Here is a 13,793-nt window from a genome sequence, read left to right on the forward strand (position 1 = left end):
ATGCCTAATTCTCGCTGTGCGTTCATCTGTCTGGGTAATTGCTCATAGAAAGAAGTACAAAATAGAAACGGAAACTATTTAGTGCTGCATGCAAAATTCAGTGACAACTATGTTTTACAGGGTTATTTTCCCACCAAAATGCATTCTGAACAGCTGTTGAGTTATGATGCAATTCTCCTGTTGTATTTGGCAAAAGCACTGTTCAAGGTTTACCCAATCCCACAGTTTTATGACATTCCCAATTGCATTTGAACTGTGGCAGAAATACTGACTTCAACATTTCTTCTTTGTCTAAAACTCAATAATAAACTAACTGCATTATAGGAGTCTGATACACAGAAAATATGTGCCATTGTTCTGTGAGGAAGGAGGAAGGGGGAGAGGGAAAGAGAGAGATTAGGAAGAGAGAGATTTGTTAGGTATTCTTGGCGACGCTCCGATATGGATGCAGAGTTCAGACAAGAGGTACGGGAGGCCTGAAAAGATCAGGCTCATTAAAATGTCCCAAACTTGCATCTGAATGATTAGGAAGAGGCTATTGGTTTTTTCTAACAGTGTCCTACTACTGACAGTCTCCTGCTGCTCTGTCAAGATCAATCACCACTGACATAAAGATACAAGCAATGCAGCTTTGACGGGTGCCACAACCAATAATGTCAGATAGAAGTGGCACAATTTACATTCAACGTCAGGTTTTTTCTAACAGTGTCCTACTACTGACAGTCTCCTGCTGCTCTGTCAAGATCAATCACCACTGACATAAAGATACAAGCAATGCAGCTTTGACGGGTGCCACAACCAATAATGTCAGATAGAAGTGGCACAATTTACATTCAACGTCAACAATACAGTGTTCATCAGGATATTGTCAATTGTCTGAAGAAAAACCCAGTTGTCAGACCTCAGTGTTAGTGTTGTTATTTTGTCTGCTTAATTGTTGTAGTTGGCAGATTTAACAGGCTTAACAGGAATACTTTTTTTCTACCTTTGCCGGCGCAGGCCAAAGTAGGCAAGAATTCTATTAGAAATCCATGAGGGTTGACGGAGGAGTGATGTAAGTCTGAGAGGATGCATAGGAATCCCACAGCCTTTTCAAGTGCACATGGGTAAAGATTAAACTATGGTCATCATTACAGCAGAGGGGGCTGCAGACCATTACAAACAGGACCTAGGAACTGCTGAACTGTTGTGGACGGAATGAAGCCGATATAATGTTGGGAAGGATCCAAATGTTTTTTTACCTTTCTTTGAAGGATAGCTTACTATAGTAGCAGTCGGTATGCTACGGGTGGGTTGAACGTCCCAAGTAAAGATATTCTCAGTCCTGTAAAAAGATACATTTAAGAAAAAATGTATCTTTTTAAGTAACAGATTTTTTATAAATCAGATGAGGAACACTCCTGCGCAATTGTTAACTATATATGCTTCAAAATATTAATCTTCGACTTTTCTATTCCCGGACCGTTCTGCTTGTATTAAGAAGGGTTTGTCCACTGAGCGGTAATGTGATGCTTTTTAAAACACTTATTTTTTCTTTCAATTTACCAGAACATCCCAATTAACCAGGACATCCCAATCAAGTCAAAAAATTCCATAATCATATCTATGTAGGTTTGTTATTCGGTTGCATCAGGATTGGGGGCTTATCCAGTATTTAATCAAGTCAGTGTTGTGGCTTTTCTAGGTATTTGCTTGCGTAGCTGGCCAATGCATGTTTGGTGTCATTATGTTTTCTCATACACGATACAGTACCGGTCAAAAGTTTGGACCTACTGATACAAAGGATTTTCTTTATTTTTTACTATTTTCTACATTGTAGAATAATAGTGAAGACATCAAAACTATGAAATAACACATATGGAACCATGTAGTAAGCAAAAAAGTGTTAAACAAATCAAAATATATTTTATATTTAAGATTCTTTGAAGTAGCCACCCTTTGCATTGATGACAGCTTTGCACACTCTTGGCATTCTCTCAACCAGCTTCATGAAGATTGCTTTTCCAATAGTCTTGAAGGAGTTCCCACATATGTTGAGCATTTGTTGGCTGCTTTTCCTTCACTCTGTGGTCCAACTCATCCCAAAACATCTCACTTGGGTTGAGGTTGGGTGATTGTGGAGGGTAGGTCATTTGATGCAGCACTCCATCACTCTCCTTCTTTCTCCTGTTGAAAAACAAATGATAGTCCCACTAAGCGCAAACCAGATGGGATGGGGTATCCCTGCAGAATGCTATGATAGCCATGTCAAGTGTGCCTTGAATTATAAATGAATCACCAACAGCGTCACCAGCAAAGCACCCCAATAACATCACACCTCCTCCTCCATGCTTCATGGTGGGAACCACACATGCAAAGACCATCTGTTTATCTACTCTGCATCTTACAAAGACAGCGGTTGAGACCATAAATCTCAAATTTGGGCTCATCAGACCAGAGGACAGATTTCCACCGGTCTATTGCCCATTGTTCGTGTTTCTTGGCCCAAGCAAGTCTCTTTTCTCATTGGTGTCCTTTAGTAGTGGTTTCTTTGCAGCAATTCGACCATGAAGGCCTGATTCACCCAGTCTCCTCTGAACAGTTGATGTTGAGATGTGTCTGTTACTTGAACTCTGTGAAGTATTTATTTGGGCTGCAATCTGAGGTGCAGTTAACTCTAATGAACTTATCCTCTGCAGCAGAGGTAACTCTTTGTCTTCCTATCCTGTGGCGGTCCTCATGAGAGCCAGTTTAATCATACCGCTTGATGGTTTTTGCGACTGCTCTTGAAGAAACTTTCAAACTTCTTGAAATGTTCTGTATTGACTGACCTTCTGGTCTTAAAGTAATGATGGGCTGTGTTTCTCTTTGCTTATTTGAGCTGTTCATGCCATAATATAGATGTGGTATTTTACCAAATAGGGCATCTTCTGTATACACCCACTAGCTTCTCACAATTGAAATTAATACCAGGTGACTGACTACCTCATGAAGCTGGTTGAGAGAATGCCAAGAGTGTGCAAAGCTGTCATCAAGGCAAATCAAATCAAATGTATTTACATAGCCCTTCTTACATCAGCTGATATCTCAAAGTGCTGTACAGAAACCCAGCCTAAAACCCCAAACAGCAAGCAATGCAGGTGTAGAAGCACGGTGGCTAGGAAAAACTCCCTAGAAAGGCCAAAACCTAGGAAGAAACCTAGAGAGGAACCAGGCTATGTGGGGTGGCCAGTCCTCTTCTGGCTGTGCCGGGTGGAGATTATAACAGAACATGGCCAAGATGTTCAAATGTTCATAAATGACCAGCATGGTCAAATAATAATAATCACAGTAGTTGTCGAGGGTGCAGCAAGTCAGCACCTCAGGAGTAAATGTCAATTGGTATTTCATAGCCGATCATTAAGAGTATCTCTACCACTACTGCTGTCTCTAGAGAGTTGAAAACAGCAGGTCTGGGACAGGTAGCACGTCCGGTGAACAGGTCAGGGTTCCATAGCCGCAGGCAGAACAGGTGAAACTGAAGCAGCAGCACGGCCAGGTGGACTCGGGACAGCAAGGAGTCATCATGCCAGGTAGTCCTGAGGTATGGTCCTAGGGCTCAGGTCCTCCGAGAGAGAGAAAGAAAGAAAGAGAGAGAAAATTAGAGAGAACATACTTAAATTCACACAGGACACCGGATAAAACAGGAGAAGTACTCCAGATATAACAAACTGACCCTAGCCCCCCGACACATAAACTATTGCAGCATAAATACTGTGGGCTGAGACAGGAGGAGTCAGGAGACACTGTGGCCCCATCCGATGATACCCCCGGACAGGGCCAAACAGGAAGGATATAACCCCGCCCACTTTGCCAAAGCACAGCCCCCACACCACTCGAGGGATATCTTCAACCACCAACTTACCATCCTGAGAGAAGGCCGAGTATAGCCCACAAACAATCTCCGTCACGGCACAACCTAAAGGGGGGGCGCCAACCCAGACAGGAAGATCACGTCAGTGACTCAAAGTGACGCATCCCTCCTAGGGACGACATGAAAGAGCACCAGTAAGCCAGTGACCCCCCCCCCCCCCCCCTCCCCGTTATAAGGTTAGAGGCAGAGAATCCCAGTGGAGAGAGGGGAACCGGCCAGGCGGAGACAGCAAGGGCGGTTTGTTGCTCCAGAGCCTTTCCGTTCACCTTCACACTCATGGGCCAGACTACACTCAATCATATGACCCACTGAAGAGATGAGTCTTCAGTAAAGACTTAAAGGTTAAGACCGAGTCTACGTCTCTCACATGGGTAGGCAGACCATTCCATAAAAATTGAGCTTTATAGGAGAAAGCCCTGCCTCCAGCTGTGTGCTTAGAAATTCTAGGGACAATTAGGAGGCCTGCGTCTTGTTACCACAGCGTACGTGTAGGTATGTACGGCAGGACCAAATCGGAAAGATAGGTAGGAGCAAGCCCTTGTAATGTTTTGTAGGTTAGCAGTAAAACCTTGAAATCAGACCTTGCCTTAACAGGAAGACAGTGTAAGGAGGCTAGCGCTGGAGTAATTATGATCAAATATTTTGGTTCTAGTCAGGATTCTAGCAGCCGTATTTAGCACTAACTGAAGTTTATTTAGTGCTTTATCCGGGTAGCCGGAAAGTAGACCATTGCAGTAGTCTAACCTAGAAGTAACAAAAGCATGGATACATTTTTCTGCATAATTTTTTAAAAGAACATTTCTGATTTTTGCAATGTTACGTAGATGGAAAAAAGCTGTCCTTGAAACAGTCTTGATATGTTCGTCAAAAGAGAGATCAGGGTCCAGAGTAACCCTGAGGTCCTTCACAGTTTTATTTGAGACGACTGTGCAACCATCAAGATTAATTGTCAGATTCAACAGAAGATCTCTTTGTTTCTTGGGACCTAGAACAAGCATCTCCATTTTGTCTGAGTTTAAAAGTAGAAAGCTTGCAGCCATCCACTTCCTTATGTCTGAAACACAGGCTTCTAGCGAGGGCAATTTTGTACAGTTGTGTGTAATCCGCTTAGCAGTGAAAGTTAACATTATGTTTTCGAATGACATCCCCAAGAGGTAAAATATATAGTGAAAACAATAGTGGTCCTAAAACGGAACCTTGAGGAACACCGAAATTTACAGTTGATTTGTCTGAGGACAAACCATTCACAGAGAAAAACTGATATCTTTCCGACAGATAAGATCTAAACCAGGCCAGAACTTGTCCGTGTAGACCACAAAAGAATGTGGTAATCGATGGTATCAAAAGCAGCACTAGGTCTAGGAGCACGAGAACAGGTCATTTACCACCTTCACAAGTGCAGTCTCAGTGCTATCATGGGGTCTAAAACCAGACTGAAGCATTTCGTATACATTGTTTGTCTTCAGGAAGGCAGTGAGTTGCTGCGCAACAGCTTTTTCAAAAAAAAAAAAGAGAGGTATGGTGGATTCGTTATAGGCCGATTTATTTTTTAAAGTATTTTCTGGGTCAAGGTTTGGCTTTTTCAAGAGAGGCTTTTTAGTGAGTTTGCCACTTTTAGTGAGTTTGGTACACATCCGGTGGATAGAGAGCCGTTTAGAGTGGCTCTTTGAAGAATTTAAAATCTAAATATATTTAGATTTGTTTAACACTTTTTTGGTTACTACATGATTCCATATGTGTTATTTCATAGTTTTGATGTCTTCACTATTATTCTACAATGTAGAAAATGGTAAAAATAATGAGAAACCCTTCAACGTGTCAATACTTTTGACTGGTACTGTATTAACAAAAGTATGTGGACACCCCTTCAAATTAGTGGATTTGACGAAACGAGCACACAGCCATGCAGTCTCCATAGACAAACATTGGCAGTAGAATGGCCTTATAGAAGTGCTCAGTGACTTTCAACGTGGCACCGTCATAGGATGCCACCTTTCCAACAAGTCAGTTCGTCAAATATCTGCCCTGCTAGAGCTGTTTCTGTCAACTGTAAGTGCTGTTATTGTGACGTGGAAACATCTAGGAGTAGCAAAGGCTCACACAAGCTCACGGAACGGGACCGCCAACTGCTGAAGCATGTAAATATTGTCTGTCCTCGGTTGCAACATTTACTACCAAGTTCCAAACTGCCTCTGCAAGCAACGTCAGCACAAGAACTGTTCGTCGGGAGCTTCATGAAATGGGTTTCCATGGCCAAGCAGCCGCACGCACACAAGCCTTAGATCACCATGCGCAATTCCAATTGTCGGCTGGAGTGGTGTAAAGCTTGCCGCCAATGGACTCTGGAGCAGTGGAAACATGTTCTCTGGGGTGATGAATCACACTTCACCATCTGGCAGTCCGACTGATGAATCTGGGTTTTGCTGGATGCCAGGAGAACACAACCTTCCCCATTGCATAGTGTCAACTGTAAAGTTTGGTGAAGGAGGAATAATTGTCTGGCTCCTTAGTTCCAGAACAGGGAAATATTAACTTTACACCCTACATTTACATTCTAGATGATTCTGTGCTTCCAACTTTGTGGTAACAGTTTGGGGAAGGCCCTTTCCTGTTTCAGCATGACAATGTCCCTGTGCACAAAGCGAGGTCCATACAAAAATGGTTTGTAGAGATCGGTGTGGAAGAACTTGACTGACGTGCAACCCTCAATCCCATCGAAACATCTTTGAAACGAAGACTGCGAGCCATGCCTAGTCGCCCAATATCAGTGCTCGACAATGCGTGTGGCTGAATGGAAGTCCCAGCAGCAATGTTCCAACATCTTGTGGAAAGCCTCCCCAGAAGAGTGGAGGCTGTTATAGCAGCAAAAGGGGGACCAACTCCATATTAATTACAGGGTTTGAACACTAGTCGGTCACAACCCTGTGTGCTTGAAAGCTTCAAAGAGTCTATGGGACTCAGCAGCAGCAGACAAGTACAGTTCAGAGACTTTGTGATCAGTCTGTTTGGATATTCACGACCCAGGTTACACAGGCCAGACAGCACACAGGGAGCCTCAGGGAGGGAATTGGGGTGGGATAGCCGTCCATACTTCACAGGAGGGATCCCGGGTCATGACCGATCCTCTAACAATTGCATCAAAAGCATGGGGAGAAATCAGCGGCACGCCAGCCAGGAGAGATCCATCACACAAGCCAGGGCCTGTGGGCTCCGAAACCGCTCTCTCCCCCTCTATTCTCTCTTTGGCCTGTCGTGCCTGTCAGTGGCAGACTGCAAGCCATGCTGGAGCCGGAATCAAAGCCTTCCTCCCCTGGTGTGACATTCACAGCATTTCAATTGAGCCATCAATCTGTCAAGCCCCACTTCTGCTAAACCAGGCAGGATTACACAGTGAGAGAGGAGGTGGGGTTGGCTGTGGAGGTACATTGCAGCCTCACTGTAGTTACCCGCTGGGCACAAACTGGCTGAATCAACATTGTTTTAATGTAATTTGTCAACGTATTGAAGCTGCTTCTATCTCAAGGCCATCAGACTGTTCAACAGCCATCACTGCCAACATACTGACACAAATCTCTAGCAACTTTAAGTCAATGTATTTAAGTTGAAGTTTAAATCAAATCAAATCAAATTTGATTTGGTCACATACACATGGTTAGCAGATGTTAATGTGTGTGTAGCAAAATGCTTGTGCTTCTAGTTCCGACCATGCAGTAATATCTAACAAGTAATCTAACAATTTCACAACAACTACCTTATACACACAAGTGTAAAGGAATGAATAAGAATATGTACATGTAAATATATGGATGAGCGATGGCCGAACGGCATAGGCAAGATGCAGTAGATGGTATAGAGTACAGTATATACATATGAGATGAGTAATGTTGGGTATGTAAACATTATATAAAGTGGCATGGTTTAAAGTGACTAGTGATACATTTATTACATTCCATTTTTTATTATTAACCCGACTAACAGGTTGAAGGTAAATGAAAGTAAATGCTGAGTGAGGTTGGGTTGATGTAGGCCTCATTGACATCTGATTTGCCAAAAGGAAACCATCATTTCAACGTGAAGCTAGTTATACATACCATTATTCGTCCATGGTTGATTGGATCTTTGGAAGTTTAAAAGTAGTTGCCATTAGCCTTATAAATAGGATACTGTACCAAAATCATGTTTTTCATAATATACAGTGCCTTCAGAAAGTATTCACACACCTTCACTTTTTCCACATTTTGTTGTGTTACAGGCTGAATTAAAAATTGATAACATTGTTGTCACTGGCCTACACACATGATGCCAAAGGGAATAATGTTCCTCAAATCTGAAACCCCTTTGTTAAGGCAAGCCTAAATAGGTTCAGGAGTTAAAATGTGCTTAGCAAGTCACATAATAAGTTGCATGGATTCCCTCTGTGTGCAATCGTGTTTAACATTATTTTTGAATGAATACCTCATCTCTGTTACTCACACATACAAGGTCCTTCAGTCGAGCAGTGAACTTCAAATACAGATTCAACCACATAGAGAAATGCCTCGCAAAGAAGGGCACCTATTGGTAGATTAGTAATAAAAAATACAAATAAAAGCAGACACTGAATAATTGTTTTTTTATTTAACCTTTATTTAATTAGGCAAGTCAGTTAAGAACAAATTCTTACTCACAGTGACGGCCTACCAAAAGGCAAATGGCGTCCTGCTGGGACGGAGGATTAAAAATCAAAAATGTAATAACAATATAAGACAAAACACACATCACGACAAGAGAGACACCACAACACTACATAAAGAGAACTAAGACAACAACATAGCATGGCAGCAACACATGACAACACAGCATGGCAGCAACACAACATGGCAGCAGCACAACATGGTAGCAGCACAAAACACGCTACAACAATACGGGAAGCAGCCACAACTGTCAGTAAGAGTGTTTATGACTGAGTCTTTGAATGAAGATGGAGATAAAACGGTCCAGTTTGAGTGTTTTTTTTTGCAGCTCGCTCCAGTGGAGCATGGCGAAGTTATTAATTACACTTTGGATGGTGTACACCCTACAAAGATACAGGCATCCTTACTAACTCAGTTTCCAGTAAGGAAGGAAACCGCTCAGGGATTTCACCATGAGGCCAAAGGTGACTTTAAAGCAGTGACAGAGTTTAATGGCTGCGATAGGAGAGAACTGAAGACGGATCAACACATTGTAATTACTCCACAGTACTAACCTAATTGACAGAGTATAGCAGTGGCTGCATAATGGGGGCTGCATCATGTTATGGGTATGCTTGTAATCATTAAGGACTGGGAAGTTTTTCAGGATAAAAAATAAACGGAATGGAGCTAAGGACAGGAAAAATCCCAGAGGAAAACCTGGTTTAATTCACCTTTCAAGAGGACAATAACCTAAAATGCAAGGCAAAATCTACACAGAACAATGTTTCTGAGTAGTTGAGTTACAGTTTTGACTTAAATTTACTTCAAAATCTATGGCAAGACCTGAAAATGGTTGTATAGCAATGATCAACAATTTGACAGAGCTTGAAGAATTTTGAAAAGAATAATGGGCATTTGTTGCACAATCCAGGTGTGGAATACTCTTACCCAGAAAGACTCACAGCTCTAATCGCTGCCTAAGGTGCTTCTACAAGGGTGTGAGTACTTATGTAAATGAGATATTTCCGTATTTCATGTTTATTTTTTTGCTAAAACTGTTTTCACTTCGTGATTATGGGGTATTTTGTGTAGATGGGTGAGAGAACAATACATTTAATCAATTTAATCAATAAATTCAGGCTGTAACACAACAAAATGTGGAAAAAGTCAAGGGGTAAGAATACTTTCTGAAGGCACTTCAATAAAGCTTGATTTGATTTAGTCCTTCTCTTCAAATTAGATTTGTGGTTGAGATGGAGAAGTGAATACAACATAATTTGTAGATTACATTTGAAATCAACCAACCATCCTTCATATTGGTCTTTCTATGAATAATGAGACCAATGTGTGAAATTGGGATCAACATTTCTAAATGGTTTGAAACTAAAATAAAAAGGATGTACATGCACATGTACTTAGAGGAATAAAAGTTAATATATGCAAATTGGCCCAAAACTCAATGTATTCAAGGACTTTCAGGGACTTTTTCAAGCATTTCATTGTAATTTTCAATAATATTGAGGTAAAAAAAGGTAGGCCATTACCAATTTCAGAATAATACATTTTTTAGGCCATGCATTGATATCAAAATGATTATTACATTGTAAAATATGTGGGTATAATGTGGACATTGCCTTACTAAACAGATTGGATGCGTGCATGGCAATTGTTCTGTAGCCTAAGTGGCCCGAAGCAGAGACACATAATAAAGCCAACAACGTTAGCATTAATCTCACCATTTTAATCTCACCATCGCAGATTTTATAATGATAAAGTAACCAAAAACCAGGTTCCTTTTTTATTGTAAAGATTTGAAAGCCAAGATGAAGCCAACAAATGTTGTCATCCTCATAATAACTGCACATAGTTTTACCGCAACAGGGTAGTGCAACACTCTTCAATTGAAGCGCAGGAAACAAACGAAAACAAAATTAAATCACGGAAAAATTATAAGGAAGCAGGAAGACTTTGAAATTGTTAACAATAATTACAACAACGTTTCAAGCACCAAATTGAGGAAATGTCTGATTTTCAAGGTAGGCCTATTTCAGTAATTTAATTTCTGAGCTCCATATTCATGGAGGCTACTTCAAGCCCCTTGTATTGTTTAAAATTGTATATATCATGTTATTTTATTACCAGATAATTTTGTGAAAAAGCCCACTAGGCTATGTAATCTGTTGTCATTATATCCAGAATAATTAATAGGAATAGCGTTGGGTGTTGCACAATAGTCTATCCTACACAATTGTGCACAGTAGACTAGGTGTCCAATCCGAGGTACAAAAACATATGGAAACGTGAACATATTACCTTAATACTTTCTCTGATAAAACGAATGAGACCCTGTTGTAAATCAAGCAGACAACAACAGATGATCAACATCAATTCTCTAGGGATACTAGATTGAATGTGGATACAGGCACAACCCAGCTAGCACAGTGGATCTGGGCCGATTCCGGCTGAGAGTCAGGGCACTCGGCTGAGAGTCAGACTCGGCTGACATCATGTGGCCCGATTCTGGGCCGCCTTTGGCGGTATTACTTATGGCTAGGATGGGGGATTGAGCTCAGGGCCGATTCCAGTGTGAGTTATCTGGCCCAAATGTATGGCAGATGATTACACTGGCTGCTCTATGTAATTAACATTTCATAATTGATTTTTCCATATTTTCTCATTATTTTTGTGTTCAAAAAATACAATTCACATTTAAATGAAATTCTTTAAGGGTCCTGTGTAGTATTTTATTATTTTGATACTTTGTGCAAGTCAATTGATAAGCATTAAAAACTTTGTGGATGGAGCCTGCCGAGTGGCAGAGCAGTCTAAGACACTGCATCGCAGTGCAAACTGCATTGCTACAGATGTTGGTTTGAGACCCGTGCCTGCCGCGACCGGTAGACCCATGAGGCAAAGCACAATTGGCCCAGCGTCATCCAAGTTAGGGGAGGGTTTGGCCGGCCGGGATGTCCTTTTCCCATCGCGTTGTAGCGACTCCTGTGGCGGGTAGCTCTTGATTTCTTTGCGACTTGCGGTAACTCTCTGTAGTAGTGAGAAAATAGTGAGAAAATGTTGGAAACATGAACTTGCTTGACAATGCTGTAGGTCATGTAACTGTTTGTTACATGCAATATGCTTTGGGGACTTTACTGGACAGAGGTTGATCTCTGGTTTTGTGATGAAACAAATATGTGGCTGAATTTATTCTGCCACTGTGTCTTCTTATTGTCTTGGCCTTAGGCCTACATTATTTATCAGGGTCACAATTCATATGAACTAACAGGTTATGGAGCAAACTATGCAATTATCACAACACATACTGTTGTAATATGGCTTTTCTCTGGCTTGTCTTCCGCAGTGATTTTACCCACGCACCGCTATTGTGTAAGGAAAGTTAGAGTAGTGGTATTCTACCGTTTTCAGCTGTGACCTCTGTCTCCTAACAATGCAGCAAAATGTCAAACCAAAAAAATGCAAGAAAAAAAAGAATACAAGAAATCAAGAACGGCGGAATGAACCTGCCAACCTATACACAATTTATATACAGTGAGATCAGCTAAGAATTATATGTATAGCAGTAGATTTATTAGAGTCAGCTATGTCAAGAATCCAGTGTAGAAATACATATGCAGTGTGTATAAACAGTGAACCACAGTGACCGGTGGTTCATTGTCTCTATAGAATGGGACAGCAGCTTTTACTGTGTGTGTGAGTGTGTCTGTGAGTGTGTGTGTATGTGCGTGTGTTTGTGAGTATGAGGTGTGTGTGTGTGATAACTTGTGTGTGTGTTTTGTGTGAGTGAGTGTGCATCACCTGGTAGACTGCTAGTGATGGCTATTCAATAGTCTGATGGCCTGGTAATAGAAGTTGTTTTTTAGTCTCTCGGTCTTAGCACCTGTACTGTCTCCGTCTGTCGGACGGTCGCCGAGTGAACAGTCCATGGCTCAGGTGGCAGAGGTCTTTAATATTCTTCTTGGCCTTCCGTTGACACCGGTTGCTGCAGGCAGCGTGCCCCCAGTAATGTGTTGGGCACCACCCTCTGGAGAGTCATGCGGTTGAGGGCAGAGAAATATATTTACTTGTGTAATTTAACACAATTTCAGTGCATACATAGTTCTGATAATTATGTTGAACTTTTACTGAACAAAAATATTTAAAGTGTTGGTCCCATGTTTCATGATCTGAAATAAAAGATCCCCAAAATTTTCCATAAGCAACAAAAACATTATTTCTCTAAAATGTTTGCACAAATTTTGAGCATTTCTCCTTTGCCAAGATAATCCATCCACCTGACAGGTGGCATATCAAGAAGCTGATTAAACAGCATGATCATTACACAGTTGCACATTGTGCTGGGGACAATAAAAAGCCATTCTAAAATGTGAAATTCTGTCACACAAAACAATGCCACAGATGTGGCAAGTTTTAAAGGGAGCGTGCAATTGGCATGCTGACTGCAGGAATGTCTACCAGAGCTGTTGCCAGAGAATTGAATGTTGAATTTCTCTACCAAAACGCATCCAACGTCATTTTAAGAACGTGCCAGAACGTTCAACCGGCCTCACAAACGCAGACCACGTGTATGGGGTTGTGTGGGTGTAACGGATGTGAAACGTTAGCGGTGGTGCGCGCTAAATAGCGTTTCAATCGGTGACGTCACTTGCTCTGAGACCTTGAAGTAGTAGTTCCCCTTGCTCTGCAAGAGCTGCGGCTTTTGTGGAGCGATGGGTAACGATGCTTCGTGGGTGACTGTTGTTGATGTGTGCAGAGGGTCCCTGGTTCGCGCCCAGGTATGGGCGAGGGGACGGTCTACAGTTATACTGTTACATGGGCATGCGGTTTGCGGTTTGCTGATGTCAATGTTGTGAACCGAGTGCCCCCATGGTAGCGGTGGGATTATGGTATGGGCAGGCATAAGCTACGGACATCGAACACATTTGCATTCTATCGATGGCAATTATAATGGACAGAAATACCGTGACGATATCCTGAGATCCATTTCTTTTAAGGTGTCTGTGACCAATTCTCAAACATGTGAAATCTATAGATTAGTGCCGAATAACTGTATTATAATTGACTGATATGAACTGTAAATCAGTGAAATCTTAGAAATTGTTGCATCTTGCGTTTGTATTTTACTTCAGTATAGATTGATGTAACATAGTTAGTTAGTCAAGTTAGTCAAGTTAAGTCCACGTATTTAAGTTGAAGTATTACCCTAATTTCAATGTTTGAAACGTTGGTTG

At 41.5% G+C, this 13,793-nt stretch overlaps 1 protein-coding gene across 1 annotated transcript in view; it reads left to right on the forward strand.

Annotated features, from left to right (window-relative positions):
• Positions 1-13,793, forward strand: part of LOC139390719 (glycine receptor subunit alpha-4-like) — a 107,587-nt gene that overhangs the window by 60,560 nt on the left and 33,234 nt on the right. The window lies entirely within an intron of this gene.

This window comes from Oncorhynchus clarkii, chromosome 31, assembly GCF_045791955.1.
Source record: "Oncorhynchus clarkii lewisi isolate Uvic-CL-2024 chromosome 31, UVic_Ocla_1.0, whole genome shotgun sequence".
Lineage (NCBI taxonomy): Eukaryota > Metazoa > Chordata > Actinopteri > Salmoniformes > Salmonidae > Oncorhynchus > Oncorhynchus clarkii.